The sequence below is a fragment of the Leptosomus discolor genome, chromosome 5 (genome assembly GCF_034619465.1).
Source record: "Leptosomus discolor isolate bLepDis1 chromosome 5, bLepDis1.hap2, whole genome shotgun sequence".
Classification (NCBI taxonomy): domain Eukaryota; kingdom Metazoa; phylum Chordata; class Aves; order Leptosomiformes; family Leptosomidae; genus Leptosomus; species Leptosomus discolor.
This window is the reverse complement of record NC_141395.1, coordinates 24,495,736-24,515,845: the sequence shown is the minus strand read 5'-3', so window position 1 is coordinate 24,515,845 and position 20,110 is coordinate 24,495,736.

Below are 20,110 nucleotides of genomic sequence, written 5' to 3'. Positions count from 1 at the left end.
GCTCCAAGGATGCAACGACACAGAAACAGAGAAATGACCTACATAATTGCCTGGCAAGGTTTGAAACCTTACACTGAAGGCAAATCAGTAATGCCATTGCTCTTAGGGCAGTGTGTCTCACCACAATGCTGTTTTGGTCAACTGGTCATCTCCTGGTCAAAATATGAAAGTAAGCTGTAGCAGGTTAGCTCAACACACAGGTTAGTCATTGACCTTGCTGGGACATGTCGCTACAAGGGAATCAAAACCATATTTAAGTTCTTCGGGACACCTGTCCCTAACATTCATATATTTTAGACAACAGTGCTATGCAGCTGCTCGGCTGGATCATGTTCATGCATGGAGTTAGCAAATACCTCCAAAATGTGAAATGCTACAGAGACAAAAGGATGTGGGATCAATGTGTTGGCTCACATAGGCATTCAGGACACAGCTCTTGCCCTTCAAACCTTGCTCCTACCTGCCCAAGCTACTCCATTACATTTAATTTGGGCATTTTTCCATTCGAGACCTCAGTGCTGGACCCAAAAACATTACCAGAAGTTTTGTTTCTAGAAAATGTGGTCAAGCTGAGAGGGCAAAGGAAGCAGAATCTATTGCTTGTCTGGAAAAGCAATCTCTGCATGAGTTAATTGAAGTAAGAAGCACAAACACCTTTTGGGGCATCATGTAGAGAGGGGTAATTGACCTTCCCACACCTCAGCATACTGCAAACCTTAAAAGGGAAAAAGCAAGTACCTCTTTCCCACTGTTTAATTACTTTTCTACTCCACTGTGTATGTCTGTGCCTGCTGCCTTGCCATTCCCCAAGCTCCACTACCCCTCCCCTGCTGGCTGCTATCAAGGCCACCGGAGGCAGGTAGGGAAAATGAAGCGCGTTGAGAGCTCTGCGGACAAATGGAGCATCAGGAGCTGGGGCGAGAGGAGACCTCGCTTAACGGCCTTTGGGGCTCGTGGCTTTCCCAGAAGGCCGGGGGAGGGCTGAGCAGGAGCGGGAGGGCGCAGCGCACCTCTTCTCTCCGGCACTCCCTGCCAGCGGGTGCAACAGAGGCCAAGAGGTTACAGAGAGCAGAGCTGCCGGTGCAGGTGATGGGTACAGCCAGGGTGAGGGTTTGCACAGGATGGATCCCTGGAAGGGCTACCAGGATTCATAGTCCAAGTCGATAGCGCCTGGGGACCCGAAAGCCTTTCCGCGTAATGGGGTTATCTCGTTAACTCTGGCGGGCTTTAACTCCCACTGAACACCTGGGACAGAAGGACCGCTGGTACGGGCGGGGGGCACAGCCTTCACCAGCACCCCCTACGCCGCCTGGGAAGGACCCCCGCACGGGAAAGCCTCGCTCCGCCGGCCGGGCCTGCCAGCCGGGGGTGACGACCCCGGGAGGCGGGGGAGGCGGGGCGGGCGGACACCCACCGCCGGCCCGGCTGGCAGCGCCCCCGCCCGCCCCCCGCTCTGCGGGGCCGGGGCATGTGCGGCGGCGCGGGCGGCGGGGGAGCGGCGCCCCAGAGCCGAGCCGAGCCGAGCCGCGCCGCGCCGCTTCCTGCCGCTATAAATAGCCGCCCGGCCCAACATGTCCCGGCCGCCGCAGCGGCTGGAGCGCCGGCGGGAGCTGCCCTCCCCTCCCGCCGCGTAGCCCGGCCGGAGCGTGGTAAGGGGGTACGGGGCCGGGCGGCGCCCGGGGGGAGGTGGACGTGGACGGGGCTTTGCTTCCCGCTCCCGGCGGGGCGGCGGCGGGGGGGGGGGGGTTGTCTGTGCGGGGCGGGCAGGGCCGCGGCGGCGGGGGCCGCCGAGCTGGGCTGGCTCGGCACCCCCGGGCCCCGCGGGTGCAAGGGTCGGGGCGGCCGGCGGGGCAGCGACTGCGGCGGCCCCTGCCCCGGGAGACGAGTCTCGCTTCGTGCCTGTTTTCTCTTTCTCTCTTTTCTTCCAGACTGCTCTGTCTCGGGCCGGGACGCGCTCCTCCTGCCTTCCGAAGCCGTGCTCGCGGGGCTGGGATCCCTCCCTGCTTCCCCCTCGCTTTCCCGCTTTCCCCGGGGTTGGGTGCGCGCCCGGGATGGAGGATGGTGCTGGCCTCTGGACTTAGCCCCGGTTCCTCTTGGCAGCTCCGACCGTGCCTCTGGCATCCGTGTCCATCCCTGCTGTGGTACAGCCAAGGCTGTGAAATCCCGGCTGGCGTGGCAGGGCGGGGAGAGCCGTCCTGGGGCCGTGGTACCCACCGCTGCCCACGCATGTGGCACCCGAGCAGGGTGCCATTTCAGTTGCTCGCTTATGCAGGTGTTTGTGCCTTCCTTCCTCAAGTGCTTTCCTCTGCAGCAAATGTTGAGGTGAACCTTGTACTTGGGGTTTATGGTGGAGGCAACCAAGGCATGTCTCTGCCCTCTGGGTTGGCTCTTGAGGGCTTTTTTGAAGGAGTCAAGTTTGGGAAACAGAAGTAAACAGTCTTGAAGCTTTATCTTGTCTTCCCCTTTTTTTGCCTCTGCTACTCTAATGGCTATGCTTCATCTTTTAATAAACACCTTCTGCAGTGCAGGACTATATCCCTTCTCTGAGAGTAGGTATTCTTCAGCTGCTACCATGTGCTCTGCTCAGTCCTCTTACTGAAAACAAAAGTGATACAGCTCTTGTCTCTGGCATTAAGGTGTACTTGCTCAGGAACCTGCTGTGAGGTACTTTTCAAGAATAAAAGAGCTATTTAAGAACTTCCTCAAAGAGACGGCTGTAATAAGTAGCTGTTGTCAGTTGTCTTGACCTCCAGAGGATGGACAGTGTGTTTTGCTCCTCATTCACACCCTTTTTCACTCTTTCTACTTTTTGCTCTGTTTCTTCTGTCCATTAGCTCCTTCAAGCCCAACTTGGGAGCACAGAGCAGAGGCCCAAGAGGCCATGTGAAAAAGACAAGGTCCTCTCAGAGTCTGTTTGGCCTCTGCATGTTACTCAATGTGCCCCACCTGGGAGCCTTGCCTTCAGTAAAGGCAGGAGGGATGGCAGTGCTGCCGTGGAGGGACCTGCTCTGGCAGTGCACCTTTCGGAGTGCAGTGAAGCATGAGGCAGGCTGAGCTGGCCGTGTACTTTCCCCTCTGCTGGAGGGGGCGAGGGGAAGAAGCACTCGAGGAGGAAACACAGCTGTTGCAGAGCACTTCTGCCCTCCGTGCAGCAGGAGCACGTGAGGGGAGGACAGACGCAGAAGGGGAGATTCAGGAAGAGAGTATGACAGAATCGGGGGGACACAAGAAAGCTACAAATGGAAAGGAAAGGCTTTTCATATGTGCACAAGTGTTGTTTAAAGATCTGTTTGGCTAGGGCAAGAGCAAATATCCTAAAAATACAAGATTGTATCTCTTGAGTCCATGCTGCTGTTCCTCCAGAAAGCGCTGCTTTTTGTTCCAGTATGTGTGTCTTTCTGCCTTGCTCTTCTAGGCTCTTCAGCATCCTCTGACCTCAGGCTGAGCAGGATGTTGCCCTTAGCATCTGTCTGTCAAATGTGTAGTTCTCCATGTTGTACATGAAATTATTATTTCCATAGTTGGTTACGGCAAGTTTCCAAGGAATGTGAAGCGAGAGGCATGCCAGTTTCTGTGGTTAGCTTTGACTGGAGTGGGAGCTCTTCGGGACAGGGGCTGTGCCCTGCAGGCTGCAGTTACTCTACAGTTGCCCTTGGCAGCTTAGGGGTTTCTGCCTCCACTCCTGTCCCTCCCACCACTCTTGTCTCCTGCTGCTGCTGCTTACCTCTTCTTCCCCCTGTGCTCAGCTTGTTCAGCCTGTTCCAGTTAACTGTGGGGTTGTGCTGTAAACTGAATTGCTGAAATGTTCAGCAGTCTGGATTAAAAATCTCTGGAGAAGGAGAGAGGGGAGGAGGAGCAGCTACACCCTCTGTCTGTACGAAAGTCCCCTATGAGCCCTGTGCTCCCTGCCTCTCCCCTGCCTCCTGCTTTGAGCACACTCACCCTAGCAAATGGGAATTAAAGCAGTTGAAGCTTTCTAGCTGTGTCCTAACTTCTGCTGCTGCCTTAGTATTTCTACTGAAATTACACTTTTAACTTTCTATGGTGTTAGTTTACTCTCTGAACAGCATCAGGTAGCAAGGTGTTGTCTTTGGGGGCTGCATTGTTAGAAGACTATTGGACCTTTCTCTTTTTTTTTTTTTTTAAGAGAAACCTAGAGTTACCACAAATAGCATCAAGGCTTAAGTGCTTTTACTCATGCTGTAGAGTCAGAATTGAAAGTGTGCATCTAGAAGAAGGTATTAGCTATAAAAGGAGCAGTTTCCCACCTGCGACAACAGGTATGACTAACATCTAATGACCTCCAGACCCTCAACAGTGGAGAGGGCACTGAGAAGCATGAGCAATGCTTAACTCTTTGTAAAGGGAACGCACTGCACTATTGCTCTTCATTACCTACAGCGTATAAAGTTTTAACAGCTATTAGTTTTCTGCCTTGCTTGTATGAACACCAAGCTTTTTTGAAGGGAGAAAGAGTGTATGTTGGTTCGGTCTGGCAAATGTGACACGAGGACAGGAATTCATAGGTATTCTTTGGAGGCACATATATTGTTCTTGGTGTACATATACAATTTAGTAAAATGTCTTTATGCAGCAGTCTTTAGAAATGTTCTGTGCTTTCAACTACATTGAATAGCCATCTGGATAATGGACTCATGTATCGAAACCATGAGAAAGTGATGCAACAGAGAAGGGAGGATTTCTTTAAAGTTTATGCTTTTGTCAAGGTAAATATATCTTGATTGTGGCTTCTTCACAACTGTGGAGTGTTATCAAAATTCAAATCTAATTAAATGCTTTTGTGTTCTTTCTACTGACTTCTCTTGTTCTTGGCTCTAATGTGGACACTGTCTCCTTTGTGTGATGCACTATAAGTCTTGGTCTGTTGGATCTGTTATAAAAAAAGGAATGTCAAATATCTTGGTTTGAAATCTGTGGTGCTAGCTGTATTTGAGTAGGGGATGCTGGGGAGAGCATTCTTTATATGGGGAGACAGTTAAGTTTTGGGTTGGTAGAACAGATCTTGATAGTACCAAAGATGAGGATACTGGAAGTGACCACAAATTTTCAAGGCAGCTATCTGTTCTGTGTGCCATTGGGTCTGCAGTTAACCTAGATATCTGAAGAGGAGGGAGAAGGAGATCAATGAACTGTTTATGATGTTAGTACTCTGTTGTGATTCTCTGCAAGCACTATGCTACCATTGCTGAGTTGTAAGCGAAATCTGAATCACGAAAAGATTATTTTTTCAGTGGAAATAACCCTGAACATCAGGGCTTTGAAAAACACTGCAGCCACTCTTCAGCCTTGCAGACACACAAGTCTGAAAGAGCAGCTGCCTTGGGCCTCATCCAACTCTGTTCCAAAAGATCAGTGAAGAGTGTCTCTAAGGCTGGAGATGCAAGTGGCAAGGGAACAGTTTCATCTAAATCTGAGAGCTCAAAGGAGTTCAGAATAGAAAGTTTTTCCTTATTCCTGGAAGGAGATAAATGGGAAGCACACGGAGTAGTCCAAGAGTCTGCTTTGTAACCCTTAACTCTGCTGTAACCTTGTTAGTGTTCTACATTTGGTTCCAATTACACATAAGTACACTTTGGAGTTAAAATGTATAATTTTGTAACTCCTGAAACTACTAATGTTGCAGAAGCAAAAGTTCCTAAGAACTCTGTCTGTTTGTGTTGCTCCTTCCATTTCCTTCCTGGCACTAAGTCCATGTGAAGGGCCCTCCCGTCCTCCAGTGCATGTTTTCATGAGAGGGCTCTCCTCATCATTTGAGCTTAACTTGAGTACATATCTTCTGCTGAAGAAACTACAGGGTGTTCTTTAATGGGAAGTAGTACAGAGGTTAAAATAAATGCTCTTAGCAGCTTCAGCAAGCCCAAAATAGCTTGTGCATGGTTTTCTTGTGATAACTTCAGGAAGTGAGGTGATTCCCTCTTCCTCCCTCTCTTTAATACTTTTGGTGAACGCTGTGCTTGAGTGCTGAAATCCTCTTGCCATAAAGAGCAGGCAGTGTGGAGCAGGCTTCTCTCTGAATTTTCCTGGACTCTTACTTAACAGGACTAGAAGTGAGTCCTAAGAAGAAATTGCATTCCTCAGCTTGTGGTACCGCCACTAAGGCCCTCAGTGGTGATGATGGCTAACGACTGAAACTGGTTGTCCAGAGAGACTGTGGAGTCTCCACCCTTGGAGATGGTCTAAAAACTGGATTGGACAAGGACCAAAGAATCTGCTTTAAGGCAGGTTAGCCCTGCTCTGAACTAGATGAGATCCAGTAGTTCCTTCCAGCTGGCTGTATGCTATGTTATTGCATTACTGGATAAGCATGGCTGCTTCTCTGTCCCCAGAACATCTGGGAATAAAACTGGTCTCAAAACATCCAAAAATGGCCTGGAGAAGCCTGAATAAAGACTTAAAAAATTGGAGTGCATACAGAAGCATTGTGTGGGGAAGAGACTTTGCCCAAAGACTCATAGCAGCAGGTCAGTAATAGTGCTGGGAGAGGATCATAAATCTCTTGACTGGCAGACTAGTGCCTCAGTAAGTAAAAGATGTTGTCTTTAAATATAAAACCATCTTCTTTCCCTACTCAACTACTTTCAGATCACTAGGCAACAGAGACTACTTTTACTCTCCAGAAGACAGTTTTCCTTTTTTCTTTATCATATTCATAGTGGTTTTTAGTAGTAAAGAGCAGTTTATTGCGTTGACTTTTTCAGGAAACACTGAGAACATCAGATCTGGAAAAGAATTTGGAGAAATAAAGACAAGAGCTGCAAAGGAAATTTTTAGAAAGTGATGTTATTCCCAGTTTGCTGCATAACAATTAATCTCTTATTTTTAAGAGAGGAAAAGAGCAGTTGAAGCTGTACACTGAATGCAAGTTTGAATCTCTCTTTGTTTAAAAAAAAAATAAAAATCACTTGGAGAAAACTTTTTAAAATCTGGAAGCTGAGAACAGATCAGCATTTTAAAGAGAACCATGGAAGGAGTTAAGCTGTGAGTTAACTGCATCTGTGTTTCAAATACAAATGCTGTGAACAAGGCACCATTCAGATCTTCAGTTATAACTTATGCTGAATTTGTTATGCTGTGTTTGTTTGATTTCTGTTGAGGGAGAAAAAGAAAATCATGGTAGATTTAAAAAATCATTACTCTTGTTTTGGTAGCTTGTTTTTGCAGTGATGAAGAAGGATTCTCCTTTCCCATCTATTCTTTTTGTTTAGCACTTATGCAGGTCATCTGCTAATTATTAGCAGCTGTGAAACTGGAGTTACATAAGCATAAGCATAACTAAAAGTCAGTGGAGCCTTGCATCATTCAGCGGATCTGCCCATCACTTACCACAAGAACAGATGGGTTTTGTAATTCACTTGACATGGATATCTAAATATGAAGAGGGCATCAGTAGGCATGGAAAGCTGGGAAATCCTTTAAGTCATAGAAATCAGATAGGATAATGTGCTATTTTATTTTTGCCACAACCTGTTGTCCAATTACACATGTGCGTCACTCCTCTGTGAAGAGAGCTAGTGTCAAAGAAATGCCCTGTAACAGCTGAGCCTGCCAGCTACATAAAGCTGAATTGTCTGGGCAGCTTCACTTGGAAGATAGGTATGGGTGCTATGCCAGGCTGCAGTGGAAGCGAGACAAGTGTGAGTGCTTGTGAATGAATCCCAAATTAGCCATGTTCAGTGATATGGCTAAATACAACAGACTGTCTTAAACATTAGAAAAGGCGTCTTTACAATGGAACACATGTAGAGCTGGGAACTTGAGATTTCGTGGCAAGGGAAATACCTACAGAGCACATGAGAGCACACTGGCTCAGACAGCCCAAGGCTGGCAGGTCCAGACTATGCCCCCAGGTTTATAACACTGGCTCAGCACACTGCAGGATTTGGTTAGCAGCATGAGTTTCTTCCCACTGAGCCTTGAGGGTGTATAAGACTTAATGTCCTGTAGTTCTAAGTATTAAATCATAGACTATGTAATTAATTTTCTGATCCAGACTCTGGTTTTGTTTTCAGGTTTTTTTAATCTCGTCTTCTCTTCCGCTAGTTTAAAGATCTTGTAGGCAAGAGGGACTGTAAAAGGGCGAGTGCAGTGTTATCAAATGTGCAAAATACAATCCTTAAAATACTTCTCAGGAATTAAGAAGGTAAAAAGAGTTCCAGCATATAGCATCCATCCAGACTAGTCCATGCACCCAGTGGCTCAGAGCTGTACCCTGGCCCCTTTTTCAAGAAGTGAAAGAGGAGTTTGCCTGAGCTTATGTTTTGTGTGGGTTTTGGGGTGTTTTTTTTTTTCCCCACAACTCTTTCTTCTTTCATTTTTTCTTTTTTTAAAGCAGTGTTGTGAACAGTTAAGTTTGAGAGCTGCTGTCCTAGATCAGTAGTGTCTCTGCTATTTCTGCTGGGAACAACAGACGGTGCCTCATTAGCTCACCTTACTGGCAGGCTCTGAAAATGGTGGGACCTTATAATCCCTCTCAAATTAACCTGGTCCCGAAGGAAAGATATAGGTGCTTGGAGGCAGTTTGCAAGCTCCAGCTGCTGAGGTGGCACTCCAGAGCCATAAGAGGGTGGCATGAATCAGGAACCGTCCTTTTACGAGTAGCTTAAACAGGATGGTAACTGATTTTTTTAATCAGCATCAGCTAGGTAGCTTTTTAATAGAAAGACATGGATGATGAAAAAATATGGGGTGGGGGGGAAGTTAGGGGTGAATTGCTCTGGCTCCACTTAAGAGGACAAGTAAGTATAAGTATGCAGCAACTCTAGCGGGGGGGGGTTGGACTAGATGACCTCCTACCTGAGGAAATGTTCCTCAGCTAGTAATTCTTTTTTGGATCAATTTAGATTGCAGTTTGGCAAGCATGGACAGCATCAGCCATGCAGTACTAAGCTCTACAGTCCTTTCTTCAATTTACCCCAACTCAGTAGTCCTCCCATGGCCATCATGTCAGTCACTGCTCTCCTCATGTCCTGATTTACTCAGTGTTGACTGACTCACTTTGCCTAACGTATTTCCATGAGTTGTTTTTTCTGGCATGGAAAGGCAAAATAGAGAATTTTTACTCTTACTTTCACATTTGAAGCTACTAAAACCAGTTTTTTAAAGGAAGAAGTAAATGTAAACCGTAAAGGGTGCTGTGTTGCATATGTTGTAAGTAAACAAACCTAATGTTCATGCACATAAGTGAGTTTGCATGACTCAATGTATTATTCTCTTTACATGTATCTCTACTTATTTTTCATCTGGTCATACATCTTATCTTTTGATTTTAAGACCTCTGAGACAGGGAATGCATTTGACCAATGCCCAGTGGAATACTTTTTCTGTTCCAACGAAATGAAAAATCAAATGATAGCAATGTGGTGGTAAGGAAGGTATGCAAGAATGTCTATTTCAGTTTTAGGGAGAATGCTATTCAGCTCATGTGACAGAGGCAACACCTACCAGTACTTCATCATTCCTGTCTGCAGGTTGCATTTCCAAACCACCCCAGTCTAATACTACTTTGAAAAGGAGAGAAAGAAATTCCCTGAATATACATATGACAAATGTATATACAACTTTTCCAATCAATAGTTCTTGTGGCATCTTGGAACCTGAAACTCTCAAATGGCAGCAGACAGCCCCAAAACTTTGTTTTAATACTAGGCAGCAACAAACCATGAGGAAATAATTCTCCCTTGGACAGTCCCACTGTATTTTCAAATACAAGTTCTGCGTTTGATCTGAATAAGTGGCTGAGGGATGGACAGAAATCTTGTTTCATGGCACAACTTACTTTAAATCCATTATTAACTGAATTGACTAGTATCCCTTGGGTGTAAATGAACAGCTCATGCTCTTGTCTTATTTAGTTTTAATTTAAAATAAGAGGATGCTTTTCAAAGTGAAGCATCTTACAGAATCACAGAGCAGTAGGGGTTGGAAGGGACCTCTGGAGGTCATCTCGTCCACCCACCCTGCTAGAGTTGCTGCATACTTATACTTACTTGTCCCTTTAAGTGGAGCCAGAGCAATATTTATTTCCTCACATACTGGTTATCTTCCTCTTGCAGCTAGCAGGATCCTGCAGGATCAGTGTCTCTCAAGTTTTATTATACCTCTTTTTTTCATTTGTGTGTCCTTAAAAAAAAAAAGTGTGCCTGCTGACTTTAGTCAAGAGGAAGACAAATCAACTTGAGCTACTATAGGGAACTAGAAAAAGAAGCATTCTGTAACTGACAAACAGCTTGAGATGACTGGACAAGTTCTGTCTTTATTCATTTAAAATGTGCCAATTGTTTAGTAGAACATCCCTGATAATGCGAGTGAATTGCAGGTAAAACCCAGTTGGCTGTCATCATATGCAGTACTTAGATGAGAACACTGAGGGATCTTGTGCTTCCAGGGGAAAGAACTGTCATTGTTGTTTTCTAGTTTGTGTTACTTTAAAAGTCCCCCAAGAAAGTTTCCTCTTAGGAGGAATAATGGAGTTTATAGTTGTTCACAGTAAGAGTGGTATATGACTGTTACTTTTTTGCTTCAACTGAAAGCTTTTATTCTTCTCACAAATATGTTTTTTCACCGTTCACTCACTAATTAGTAAGACTTATGAGGCATTAAAGAAACCATGGTAATGATACCACATGGTATATAATACCACAGCATTTACAGCTTCCAAGGCCTTTGCTCCAGGCCATCTGCTGTGAGATATGGACAGAAGCAAAATAGAACAGAAAAACCCTGCAATAAGGGAAAGTGTTTAAAAAAAAAAAAAGTGTATTTTCACCTTCTTCCCTTTATATAGAGATAAGGAAGTGTCCCACTGCCATGTCTTAGCTAGGCATAGCTTTATGCTTTAGGAAGTGAGAACAGACACCACCCCCCCCCCCCCCCCAAAAAAAAAAAAAAAAAAAAAAAAAAAACAAACCAAACCCAACCAACCAAAAAACCCAAACAAAACCACTCTGGACTAGCAAAAGGGCTTGTAGGTGCAACCCTGGGTCCAGTCCTGCCCTTGATGTAAGGTTGCTGTGGGGGATCAGCACTGAGGAGAGACTGGTGGAGCAGGATTGTTCCAGGCGAGGTCAGGACAGCATTTCCTGGGGCTTTCCTCTGGACTGTTTTCCATTAGGCTTCTCAAGGCGCTCGCTCTGTTTTCTGGTGAACACTACTGGTTGTTTTTGGAAATCACCATTCTGAAGGTAGGATCATTCTTTCTTCTGCTCTAAAGCTCCAGTGCCCTTGACATCTATCTTCTAATTTTTTGGAGGGTCACTGTGGTGTGATTGCACTGGGAAGGAAAAAACACGGAGTATCTGTAGGCACGTTTAATGCAATAAACCTCAGTTCTGTCCAGTGAAATTGTTACACTTCTCTGTATTTAACTATGGTGTGTTCAGGTCCTGATTTCTTCATTTCTCAATGGAGCACGTGCATCAGTGCAGGATTTCGGACCTGTGACTAAGGAATGCTGTTATTGGTATAAGGGAAAGTATAAACAAAAAAAAAGGGATTTTTAAAGTAGTTTTTAAGGATATAATTACAGAAATAGTCTCATGGACAATCAAAGGTCTTCAAAACCAGAATTCCCAAGAGTGATGTGAGATGCTGGCTTTGGCATTAGAAGTTGAGAGAACAGTCTTTGTCCCATTTAGCAGCAAAAATCCCGAAGTTAAATATGTCACAAAGTTTACTTCAATCCAAATTGTTAACATCATGAAACCTCAAGTAGGTATAAACAGCCTGTATCACAGCTGGTGTAGCCGAGCCCCTGCTGGCAGTGCGTAGTGACAGGGAAGCGGGTGAAGAAACACCTTTAGATTCCCGCAGCATGTGGGGATGCTTTGAGGCGTTGCCGATGAAAGCTGGGGAGTATCGGCTCACCATTCATCCTCCATGAGGGACTGTGCCAGGATGTGCTGACTCTGCTGGGATGTGGCCCACAGACCAACTAGAAGCATTGGGCTCTAGTGAAATGCCCGTGGCTAACCTTCTCACCTCCCCCAAGGGGCCCTTGCTGTAGTCTTCCCCTTACTCTGTGGCAGCCGTAATTTTTTTCAGGCCAAGCAGGACTGTTTTAGGAGGCCCCGGCTGCTTTCCTCTGCACTGTTCTTAGGTCACTGCGATGGTGCAGCCCCGCAGGGGAGCCAGCCGGCTTTGCTGAGTAGTTTAGAAATTGGACTGCTGCTCTGTTAGCAGCAACTTTTCAGACAGCCATGCTTCAAAATACACAGAGATGGGGTTTTCTGTGCATAGCTAGCACCCTCAGAGCCATGTCATATACTTAGCTATAAATTTAATTATTCTTCTCTTTACTGAGTACCTGGCCTTTTGCTGCTGGGAGAGGAAAGATGAAACAAAATGCATGCAGAATAGAATGCAAACAGATGATTACAAGTTCAGTTATATTCTTGTGTGGAACCTCTGGCAGTGAGGAGACCTGATGCCAAGTGGTTTTGAGCCAGAATATCATGCTACTCTCTCCATTCTCAATCACAACCTGCATGTTTGTGGGCTTATCCTGATTGCCAGTTCCCAGGTGTGTTATGGGAACTTGCATAGCCAAGGCACCAGAAACCCAGCTCCTTTTATTTGTCTAGCTGTGCGGACAACAGTGTGTCCCCATGCCCTTTTGAGGTAGAGGTGTTGCTTTATGCCCTGTGAGTGCAGTCTCCTGATAACTGACTCAGTTTCAGTAGTTGATGAAACCAGACTTTGACGATTGCTGGTATAGGGCATTTTATTTCTAGATCAGCAGTTTATCTCCAAGCCAGGTGAGCTGTGACTGGTAAGGTTTCTGTCAGGTTTAGTGTGGTCCAAGTGCAATGAGTTGGTGATCCCAAGTCTGCAAGACAAAAGTTCCTGCTCAAAATGGCATTGAAGACTTCCATGCTGAAAGCCGTCATGAAATAGTCAGCTTGTGAATGAGGATTGAAACTGTTCCCTAATGGTTGATGACTGATCCTTTCAGACCAGGGCCAACACTGGGCTTAGTGGTGTAAGCAGTCTTGCTTGGATGTGTCCCATGTTAGCTACCACTTACACACGAATGAAGTGTAAGATCTCTCAACAGGGCTGCTTTTTTTTCACTGTCTAAGGAAACAGAGACCTTTAGTCTCCAAGGCTGTTATCTGGATGCTTTTCATGGACCCTGTAATTCCCTGTTACTTTTTTAACTACTGCTCTTCTAATTCATAGTAATGGCATCGATAATTAAATGAGAATGTGGCATGCAGTGGATATACAGATTCATATACTGAGCCTCCCTTTCTCCTGTTTATTCTTGCGAGAATATTGTTTTCAATAAATATTAATGAAAGTAAAACACATGAACAGATCTTGCACGTGGTCTGATCTTGCTTACCTTACTCAGGCGTAGTGCCAATCAGTATGGGATTGCTGGCAGTTGTACCTAAGCAGGGAATAAAAGATCTCATCCATTATACAGCAGAGGACCTGTTTCTATTTCATAATTGCTCAGCAAGTATGCACAGACACCGATCTGTGGCTGTATTTGGCATCCAGATATCCCTGATGCGGAATATACCACCCATGGGAAGAATGCAAGAAATGGACTAAAGTTCCCCCGATTGGGACTTATTTTGCCTTTTAAAATGAAGTAAAAGGGCGTGAGCTTTGGATAGGATGCCCCCATGTAAAATGGTGCACAGCTCTTTTTTTTTTTTTCTCTCCAGTGAAATCATGTCAATATATGCTCCTGTATTATCCTGCTTTTAGCTAGCTCTCTTCTTATTTTCTACCTAATCACAAGTTTTCAGTCCTTCCAGTATGAAGATTCAGAATGTAAAGGGGAAATAAACTAAGTGGAAGTAACAGCTTGAAACTGTATGGCCAGTGTCAGATGAAAAATTGCTACTGTTGGTGAATATTGTTTTTGTTGCTTTAAAATGTGTGGATGTTGTGGTAGGTCATGATTTCTAAGGTGTAGATTTGTTTAGCTTTGTTAAAATGTACATATATATATGTGTATGCAAATGCTGATGGGCAGTTTGAATATAAATTATTACTCAAATTTAAGTGTGATGTTTTCTACTGAAATAGCTAAGTATACAAAAATTCTTCATCATATTGTTCATACCTGAAACTTCAAGACTCATGCTAACAGCTGAAGACAAATGGCTCAAATAAATATCTTTCATCATAGCAATGCTTCATGCTTGAAGCCAAGGCATGCCGTTGGCAAAGTACAACAAACACTGCTCTAGAAAAACAGCTAGGCAGTTTTTACTGGGCAAAAAGTGTTGAAAATACTCTTTGGAAAGATAGCATACATTGTTTCTTATGTTAGTGGACCTGTTGAGTAATCCCATATTCTTTGATCAGGTCAAAGAGAAACTTTCTCAAGCTTGTTGTATAAAAAAGCTACAAACTAAGAAATCAGGTTTTGTGTGAAATTCAGTATTGTAAGCAATAAGCAGTGCTGTTCCTTTTATTAAAACTTCTTTTTTGGTTCCTGAGAACATATTAAGATTATTAGAAATATCTATAATGATATGAAGAGACTTCCACAGACTTATAATTTCAGAAATATATCTTATGATATATATTGTAATACATACATGCAGTGCAGAACTTTTCTTCAGGAATCTGTTAATGTCTGTATTATTGGGGCAGGGAGGACAACTAACTTTGAGAGCAAGGTTTGTCAGTTCAGCACTTTTCACTTAAGTCAAGAAATATATAGGTATTTCTAGGCATATTATGTTTTCTTAGTAGTGGCTTTTATTTATGCGGCTGTCCTCTGAAACGGTAACCTGGGGCTAAACACAAGGGTGATAGCTGAAAATGTAATGTCTTGTAAGCATGTAGCTGTGTAAAGGGTTTTGTCCCAGAATTTGTTGGTTGTTTTTCCTGGTTTCAGACAGGACTGGAGCAGTGTGAAAACTCTTCCAGCCACACATGACTACAGAGTGGGAATTTGCCAGAAAATTTTTGACCGTCAGACTTTGTTCACATCCTGGATGAAGGACAAGACAGATTCTCTGTTTTATCTGGTATGATTCTCCCACCCTCAAGGAACTTGTTAATATTTCATTGTTCTGAAGAAATGTAGTGGGCAACATTAAATATTTACATCTTTCTACAAAGTCACACAGATGCCACCAGGATACCTAGCTCTACATCTCACATGCTCTAATTCACCCCAAACACCCACTGTTTACTAATCTTCAGCCCCCGTCTGTGCCGATAATGAGCAAAAGGAAATGGAAACAGCAGGGATTATATGCTACTGAGAAGTCCCAGTTTCCATGCCTGGTTGTAATTCTTTCAACAAACTCTTGCCAACTGTGCTCCTGCTTTGAAGTTTGAACACCTCTGTATTAGTGCTTGGCTCTGGTGATTCGGCAGACATTTGGTTTGGGGTGTTTTGTAGTTGCATATTAGCAGCCCACATGATGGCTTACTTTTGCACTCACATATGCTATGCCCGCTTGAGGTCAGGAGCAGTACAGATTGTTTTGCCCAGTCACTGAGATGTTAATTGCTCATATTTGCTGGTGACAAATACCAGATAGAAAACAGTCCCCACCATATCCACTAGTCTGCTTATGTGTCTGTATAGCTTTAGCCGTATTGGTGAAGGGTGTGAGTTTCCATATAATGAATAAATAGGGCACATTTTTATAAGGCAAGTGGTACAAGTGGGTTTTGAATACTGGGATTCAGCATGCTCCATTAGCCTGGATCACTATGTTCAGTATACTCAAATGTGTGGATGTAGGGTAGTGCATGTTTCTAATCTGAATCAAAAACCTCAGAGCCTGTGATTGCCTTTTTATCCCCATAGTACAAGACAGCAAATTATTTGTGTAAATAGCTTTACAGCTGTGTCTGTTGACATCCGTGGGTAGCTTATCTGTCAGGCCACTGTGCAACTTGTTATTGCTGCCAGGGTGGTCCTTTATCCATAAATCAAACAGTGTTTGATCTCATGGTGAGTGAGGGGAAGTTGATTTATGGTCTTAAAAACAGCTTGTGCCATCTGCAGGGTTACTAGCACACGTGTCCATTAGGTACCCAGGTGTATATAAGAAAGAGCTTCAGGTATGCTTTCCACTCAGGAGATAGGGATGGTTTTGGTTTGTGTATAGAGGTGAGATACAGTGTTAGTTACAAGCAGTTGGCTTATCACATAAGATTAGCACTGAAAATCTTGTCAATACTTTGGTCTTCTGGAAGGTGCCAGTCAACAGATTGCTCATCTGTGACAAGGATAGAGAAATAAGCGGTTTGTTTACAGAGGACAGAACTTATCAGGCTTCAGATGTTTCCCTTCATGTCTTAATAGTCCGTGGTCAGAGCTGACAGATCCTTTGGTGTCTGTGGTGGCTCAGCAAACCCCACTGCATGAGAGCTCTGTGGACTTGGCGAGTCCCCCCTGATGTCACACAGCTGCCTTTGCTGTCCCTGCAGTGCCTTCTCGTGGCCCCGCTGAAGGGCACACCGAGGTGCTGCTGCACTCTGAACTTGGCTGAAGCAACACCCTGGGAGGCCGTTTTCCTTGGGCATAGCTTAAAAGCAGCTGGGAGGCTGCTGCGAGTTACCTGCTGGGCAAACAAATTCCTCTCATCTTGAACAACCCCGAGTATCTGGGGGGATATAAAAGTACACTTGCCCCACTAGTGACTCCAAGCACAGCTCTGGCACAGTCCAATATATGCAGCTAGATCATCACACAGCAGTTGACACATTAAAAGTGACTTTGTAAATGTAGCCCCTTCTTAAAACGGAGAGAAATAACCTGCCTCTTGTGAGGGATTCAGGCTGTCTGAAAGACCCTGGGTGAGCAGCTGGGGCGAGCACAAAGAGGCAGTGTGCTGAGAGCAAACATGGCCGCTTCCTGAACTCTTCAACTTCCCCTCAGCGCCTCTGAAGCTTGGGGTCCAGCGTATCGTGTCTCTGCACGCTTACTGAGAGGAAAATGCTTAAGCTGCATGTGTCTCAGTGTTCTCAAGTGTCTTCCAGTGTAAATAATACTTTGGCCATTTGGCCCAAAACTTTAAATGGGGGCAGAGCAGGTGCATCTGCAGACATGTGTTTGCACATGCACTCCTGCTACAACTGCAGGAGCTCAAATGTGCATGCACAAGTAGGCGTGTGTGCACCCAAACAGTGTCTGATGCAAAAGCCTCCATTTTGTGGACTGGTCTTTTGTCATGCATATATTTCCTTTTGTGTGGGTATCCTCTGTTTACATATAAAATACTTGCGTCTCTTATTAGATGGGCATTATTTGTTAAATACTTAGTTGTTGCTCTGTGAAATCCTGTTGTTTATCACTGCCTCTTTGCCAGAGGTCACTATTCCCACATCTCTGTGGATAGGAAGGATCCTGAAAACCATTGCCACTCAATTTCCAGTGGGATCAGTCAGATTACTTCGACACACAGGCTAAAATTATTGGAGATAATTTGGCTTGCTTGATAGTAGTAAACTAGTGAGCTGTGGTAGGAAGCCCCAAGGCAGCAGATGGGGAGGTAATTCCTAGCTGGTCATCACCAGGAGGCTGCTCACAACACTGGTGTCTTCATCTGGCACAGTTTAATTTAAAGATGACATTTTTCGTGGAAACATCTTAATTTATGTAGAATACATAAACCAATGGGCAAAGAAGCAGCTCCCATTGGCTTGCTCTGGGCGTCTCACTGTAAGCTGTGGTTTTCTGTTATAGCCTGGGTAGCAGCAGAGCCAGCTTCATGTTAGCAGTTTTCCCCTGCTGCCTGAGAGTGAGAAAAAGAAAAATTGTAATCAACTTTTGAAAACTAGATCAGTTGCTCAGTACAGTTCATGGCACAGGCTGTGGAACCACTCTGCCAACACACCAAAGCCAGCTATGGGACGTGGTGGAAGAGATGAACGGTGGTGGGAGGACAGCCATAAATGAGCATTGTTGCTGAAAGCTTTGTATCCCAAATATGAATCATCACTGTCTGTTCACTCTCCTCCTGCCTTCGGGTTCTTCACACCTGCACTTAGGTGCAGCGAGGTCCAATCAGTGCCCCAGCACGGATGTTTGCAGTCAGTCAGCCAGGGAATCCCTCTGGCTGTGTAACCCATCCACCTTCACTCGTCCTTGCCAGGATGATCAGTGCCCCAGGTGTTGGCCATTGTTATTTCAGCCCTCACTAAATAAAGGGACATTTATTTGATCTCTTCCCCTTCACTTAGCCTAATTGAAGGGTATTTAACATGCTCCATAAGGAGACATTCCAACAGAGCAGTATCTCCTTGCTGACTCTGGTTAAGACCATTCTGCCTCTCCTCCGCCGCAGTAGTCTTCAAACTTTATCTCCAGGCAGTGTCAGCATTTCTGGTGTTGGTACCACTTAGGATCAGATTGCCTTTCCAAAATTCATGTGTCTTTAAAATTAAGTTCTGCTAAAGCACCACCTATTGACTAATCCTGTAAACGTACTCTCTAATCCAGGACTTTACTGTGCTCTGACATATGTTTAGGCCTGTTTGCCCCATCACTAGATGACAGTATGTGGATGCATCCTGCTACAACTAAGAAGAGAATCTTTACTCCTCTGAAGTCATAAACTATTTTTCATAGGACTCAAGCTCCCGTGAAAGGTGTTTGCCATGTTCAGATGAAAAATATTTCTGAAAATTGCTGATAACTACACCTATTCAAATATATCAATTCATTACTACTCTGAAAATGTGATAAACAAATATCCTTGAACTGAAGTTTCCCACGCCTGCAGCATAATTACATTCTTCTCTATTGCATTTGTTTCCTCTTTAAAAAAGAAGAGGGGTGTCACTGAGCATACTGTAACAGAATCACATTCAGCGTTTGGTATTAATACAAAGAAATGGTACAAAAAGGACCATTGAATCATGGAGTGACTCAGAAGGCAATAGAGGAGGGCTCTTTGGCTATGCAGAAATGTCAGTAGTTCAACATGAGAGCAGAAAGCTCTTAAACATGCTGTAAGGGACAGTTAGTTTCTTTATCTGGTTTTACAAAGTAAGCGAAGCGAGTCTAGCAAGGTGCGGTAAGGAAGTGTGGTGTCACATGCCGCGCTACAGGAAACAAGATCGAAGCTGCTGGGGAAGTTCAGAACTGGGTGACCTCCAACAGATTCAAATAGCACAGGTTAGTTCTCTTAAAATGTCTCTTTAACTGTCATACAGGGGTTCTGCATACATATTTTCACATATTTTTGTTGGGGGTGGATAAGAAGTGGTCTGTATGGTGGTTGTGTTAGGTAGTGAGTGACGTGGGCTTTCAGAGCAGGACTGTATGGGGCAAAAATAGGAAGCTCATCTGTGAGTTAGTTTGGTTTGTGAGAAGCTTGGAGCCTGCCTTGCTGTACAACAGCAGTGTGGACCTGAGTCACATTAGAAGTGTGAATGAAATCTTCTCCATCTTGTTAAGACTTTCATATAATGAGCAAAAGGTCTGGATTTTTGATAGAAGTGTTCAGTGTTAATAAATATCAGAAAGTGTTTTTCCAAGCACAAGTTAAAGCTGTTTACTATAGTGAGAGCTTCACTTCGTTTGTTTTGGCCGTACCAAGTATGTAGCTGTTCTGTTCGATTTTACTTAGTCTCTTGCTAAGGTATTCTCTCATTCCTGGTGATTTCTGTTGAGGAATTCCATCCCAGCTTTCCTGTGCTGGAGGGTTTTGGCTTGGTAACACACTGTATCAGGAATGAAATGGCACCAGTTTGGTGCTGGAGAACTTGGGACCTCTTGGAGGGAGGCTGTTTAATGGGATGTATGTTTTGTATTCCTGCGCAAAAAATAATTTGTTACTTTTAAATACTACTAGGCAATGTGATTAATTAAAAAATTTTAATGCAAAGTTGGAGTGAAAGTTACAAAGAAAATAAACTTCAGGATGATGAAACATAGAATATACCACTAGTGCTGCACTGAATCTGAACTAAAACTAAATCCCAGTGTAGTGTGCATGTGGTGTTGGGAGAGCGTGGGAGGAAGAGGAGGTTATGGCTGTGCAGGCTGCTCAGGTAGTGGTGGTTGAAGGCAAAGGTGCTTGCTCTATGCAGAGACTTCCTTGCTTACTAGGCAAGGTCACAGCTTGCGAGGCAGAGGGGCTTGGACAGTGGTAGCAGC